The sequence below is a fragment of the Portunus trituberculatus genome, chromosome 30 (assembly GCF_017591435.1).
Source record: "Portunus trituberculatus isolate SZX2019 chromosome 30, ASM1759143v1, whole genome shotgun sequence".
Taxonomy (NCBI): domain Eukaryota; kingdom Metazoa; phylum Arthropoda; class Malacostraca; order Decapoda; family Portunidae; genus Portunus; species Portunus trituberculatus.
The window spans coordinates 6,184,020-6,189,851 of NC_059284.1; positions in this window are offsets into that span (position 1 = coordinate 6,184,020).

Sequence of the window (5,832 nt, forward strand, 5' to 3'; positions counted from 1 at the left end):
GTCTTATAACTCAGAGGGGCTCTTAACGAGAAAAAAGGTTAAGAATCCCTGATTTATTCAAATTAAGTAAAACAAAATCATGATAATTAATTCATCCAGTCTTTCCTCTCTTCTCGTCTTTTCTCTTTTTCTTTTTCCTCGTTATGTTTACCAATAAATCACTCACACACTGTCAGCCATTTAGTCAGTCAGTTGAGAGGTAAGTCAGATTACATGAAATTACTTACATCATTCTTGTAAACTTTTTTCATACCATTCCCCTCTCCTTTCCCTCCCCCTGGTCAATCAGCCAAGCAGTCACTCAGTCACTAAGTAAGTAAATTAAGGCAGTTCAAATTATATATATATATATATATATATATATATATATATATATATATATATATATATATATATATATATATATATATATATATATATATATATATATATATATATATATATATATATATATATATATATATATATATATATATATATATATATATATATATATATATATATATATATATATATATATATATATATATGCAAACTATTTAGTTCATTCTTTCCCTCACCTTCCCTTCTTTCTCTCCCTCAGTCAGTCAGTCCGCATGTCGCTCACTCAAATTAGTATATTCCCTTCCAAATGTTAAGTGGAAACGTTTCCAGTGATTCTCTGTAAATGGGAAGTGCAGCATAGTGTAAGCTAAATTGTAATAGCATGCATTTTGAATGTAATATTTTCTTGATATATGTATATATATATATATATATATATATATATATATATATATATATATATATATATATATATATATATATATATATATATATATATATATATATATATATATATATGGAAAGCTATCCTTAGTTTAGTTGTTTCATTATTATCATTACTATTACTATTATTATATTTATTTTATTATTATTATTATTATTATTATTATTATTATTATTATTATTATTATTATTATTATATTATTATTATTATTATTATTATTATTATTATTATCATCATCATCATCATTGTTGCTATTATCATTATTGTTATTCTTGCAAATGTTGCTTATATTATTTTTATTATTATTATTATTATTATTATTATTATTATTATTATTATTATTATTATTATTATTATTATTATTATTGCTATTATTACCATTTTTATTATTGTTATGATTATTATTATTATTATTTTTATTATTATTATTATTTTTATTATTATTAATGTTGTTGTTATTATTATCATCATTATTTACCAATGTAGCCCAAATCCCTTTGTCTTCTGCTTCCTTTATTTTGCCAGCAAGTTGTTGAAAAAGTTAGAGGAGAAAGAATAGGAACAAGATGAGGTACAGACGGAGGAAGAAGAGGAGGAGAGTAAGGAGGAAGAGGAGACGAAGAAGGAGGAGGAGGAGGAGGAATTCTTGTAAAGAGGAGCGACTTCGGTGTTAATTAATGTGGTTTGCAACGTCTCTCTCTCTCTCTCTCTCTCTCTCTCTCTCTCTCTCTCTCTTTCCGCGACGTAACGAAAAGCGTGATGAAACTTTCTTTCATTCTCATTCCATTTCAACACTGACAGACGGTTTGTGCCAAAGAAAACCGAGTTGTCAGCGTAAATCTCACGGGAGACTGATGTATTCATACGCAAAATCTGGATGAGAGAGAGAGAGAGAGAGAGAGAGAGAGAGAGAGAGAGAGAGAGAGAGAGAGAGAGAGAGAGAGAGAGGAGGAAAGGAGGGAAGAAGAGAAAGGGAGGATGGAGCAATATCAAAGAGACTTGGAGACAGTGGGAGGTACAAAAATGGAAAAAATCTGGGCACATATTAGAGTATGTTACCGGAAGTTGTGGAGATAAAAGATCATGAACAGCACTTTAGAGAGAAAACGAGAGTGAATCGAGCTCTTACATGGGAGCACTTCACACTCAGAGGAAGAAAGGATATGGAATAATAATACAATGAAAACAGAAGACAATGTATCGTCTTACAATTGGGAAAAAAATACAAAGAGAAAAAGATAAACCAAAGAAGCATCAATGATGGAAATAGGAAACATAATATTGATGCAATGAAAATAAAAGAAGAATGAAAAGTAAAGAAACAAAAAATGATACGTCCATAACAGAAACATTCTTGTGAATATTATGTTTTCGTATTCTAAGACATATTAAACTTGATATATAATTACAAGAAAAGATAAAGGCCATAACGTTACAACAAAATAAGGAAGATGATATTGTGTATGATGTATTTTGTATTTGCGTCGTCTACAATACAGAGAAAAATATTAAAAAAAATGGAGACAAAATAGCTGAAAATAACCACAGAAAACAGATGAAAGAAAAACATTTCCACCACTAATCTCACTACTTTCCGTAACGTAACGCATTAAAAATACTCAATGCAAGTAAAACACACACACACACACACACACACACACACACACACACACACACACACACACACACACACACACACACACACACACACACACACACACACACACACACACACACACACACACACACTTAAGGAACACATGTATGGGAGGTTCCACTCATATTCCTTTATTGGAGAGGATGTAATAAAAAACTTTTTGTCTTATCAATTGCTCTCCTCTGACAGACTGTCTTCAGCCTCTTTTTCACCGCCGCAATATTGCATTTCTTCCTATCTTCTACTGCTCTTTCCATGCCATGTGTTCTTCTGTTCTTGCTAACTGCATGCCTTCCGTCCTCCTGCGGCCTAACTTCCCAAGACCTTTTTCTTTCTCTCATCCCCGTTTTGCCCACCTCCCTTATGCGATAGTTAACCAGTACTCTCAATCATGCATCCCTTTCTCTGGTAAACTCCGTAACTCCTTCCCTGCTTTTTTATTTCCACCTGCCTATGACCTAAACTCATTTAAGAGATAATTTTTACAACATTTATCTTATTATTTTGGTTAACTCTTTGGATCCTGTTCAGGAACCGGTATCTGCAGCGTTTATTTTCTTTTTATGAGTTTTATTACTCTGGCTGATTTTTCCCTCTTACATGAAAGAGGGATATATACACAAAGTAAAAGCTCTGGAGTCAGACCCTTCCTATTTTTTTACAACACCACACAGAGTAACTCCTAGTAAACATACCATTATACCACAACACACAATTATTAAGTATACTGATCGATCTACGCCACCTACTCCACCACCTCCTCCGCAAACTTTTCCACAATCTCCCTGCGGTACACTCACGCCCTCTAGTGGTACAGGAAAGTAATATTCGTAAAAGCCATCCTCGCCGGAACAATTGAGACCCACTTTAGGTGTTGCAATGAGTCGTGAGTACGGCCCATTCGAAACTCATTGTAGTGATGGAGTTCACGGGAATTCCTCTCACTCGCGGTGCTGCAGGGCTTTCATAAATGCACTGGATGATATGGTTGTCTTTCTTTTTATCGTCCTTCTCGTCTTCGTCCTCCTTCCCGGTTTTCTTATTGCTCCTCTTCCTCCTGTTCTCTCCTCATCCTCGTCCCTGATTTTCTTCCCACGTTTGTTTAGGAGATAATCGAGTTTTTAGCATGTTTTTTTTTTTTTCTTTATGTGTATCTTTCTTTTTTTCCATTGATCTGGTGTTACATATGTTTAATGAGATTATCTTTTATTTATGGCTATGATATTTTATGGCTGTTTATTTATATTGTGTTTTTATCTGATGAAGGTATGAAAGATTTAGAGAGAGAGAGAGAGAGAGAGAGAGAGAGAGAGAGAGAGAGACATATGTAGAGCATCTGTCTAAAACTGAGAATAAGTAGAATAGAAGAGGAACAACAACAAGGAGGAAACTTGGAAATCCCCAAAACTATAGCGACGCGAGAGAAAATAAACAAAGGGAAAAAGAGGGAGAAATACGAGAACAGTGAAACAGTGGGGAAAAAATGGTCTAGTTTACGTAAACCGGGGAAAAACACAACAGAAATATCTCTTGTTGGGTTTAAAAAAGCAAGCGGGGAGTTGGATATATTAGTGAGCCGTAAATAGTGCAGAATCCGGATATATTACAGAGGGGTACATTGTGATCAGATTACGAGAGTTTCACAAGCCTCGCTAACTCGTTTCCCTTTTTATATGTGGAGAGTCGAGTAGCGGTGATATTTAATTGTTAACCATATCTTTTACCTGTTTCTTGTTTGCGGTGCTGGACTGGGTGGTGGGAATTAATTATTTCACTCTTGTTGTTGACTTTTGTTTCCCGCCATGTCATTGCTGGGATTGAAGTTGTATGCACGGACACACTGATATACTGATAGATGAAGGAATGAGTATGTTTCATTGTTCTGTAGGGTGGAAAATTAAAAGTTAACCTCTTATATCTCTTTTTCTATGTCAGTGATTTCATGGTGTGGTGTTCAACATTGAATAGTGTTCGTATGAGGGACCAGCAGTGATAACAAAAATACTTTGAGTTGATACAGTAGTTCATATCATGTTGTTAACTTCACATACCGTCACCCCACCCCTTCTCCCAACGCTATCCTTCTGCAACCTTGTTTTTTCCTGGCCTTGAATTAGTTGATTATAATATGCTTCCGAGTTTTTGCAAAGAAATTCCGGGTTAGGATACACAATTTTCACAACACAGTTACGTGAGCAAGAGATTATTAAATAAAAATAAAAAAATAATGAAAAAAAAAATCCGGGGGGGCATTTCGAAACATAACACCGGCAAACTAATTACAAGGTATGCAAAAAAAAAGGAAAAGGTAAGTAAATAAATAAATCAAATAAACCCCTAAAAGAGACTACAAACACGACTATTTCATCAAGCATGCAATGAGTCGTACACACACATCCATACGGTTATTTATATATGCACTATTAATTATAATCACAATCGTGCTTTTAAATGCCGCGGAGTCAGGAGAGTGGTGACGTGGCGCGGCGTACGTCATCACAATGGCCACCTCGTCATCACCGCAGTGCCGCTCATTAATCTGTTATGCCGCTGCTCCTGTGTTATGGTTTCAATCTCGGTAATTACGTGTCGTATTGGGGCTGTTATGAGTGACGCTGGTGATAGTGGTGGTGGTGGTAGTGGTGGTGGTGGTGGTGATACGAGTGATAATAGTGGTGATGATGAAGCTAGTGGTGGTGGTGGTAATGTTTGTGATGCTGGTAGTATATATTTGGTTTTGGTGATGGTGGTACAGTGGTAGTGATGTTTGTGGTGGTGTTGTTAGTACTGCTAATAATGGTGGTGGTTAGGGAGCTTTTATAATTGATGCTGGTGGTGGTAGTAGGGGTTGTGGTAGTGATGGTAGGAGTGATGATAGTGGTGATGATGGTAATGTTTATGATAGTGGTAATAGTACTTTTGGTTTTGGTGATGGTACTAGTGGTGATGATGTTGGTGTTACAGTAGTTGTGATGTTTGTGATGTTGTTGTTAGTACTGCTGATAGTGATGGTGATTATGTCAAAATCGGGAAATCATCACATACACCAAGATTTCCATTTTAATTTCCATACTCTGTTTATTATGATATGGATTTTTGTAGGGTGTGTCAATCAAACTTTTTAGGTTGATTTTTACTTTTCTCTGCATTTATTGAGTTTCCCCTATTAACCCTCTGGCCAATCCCGCTTGATATAATTGAAGAAAATGTTTTGTTTGCATTACAGAACGCCAACATCACAAAACATTCAGGCCTGCAGAGATTTTTCCTGCATTGAAATAAAACTTGTATTCCAAAATGTGTCATTATCCGTTGAACAAACTCACTTGATATTTTACTTTTTTTTTTCATCACGGGAATAACTTCATTCAGCCGGACTACTTTTTTTTTTTTTACATTTTTCCAT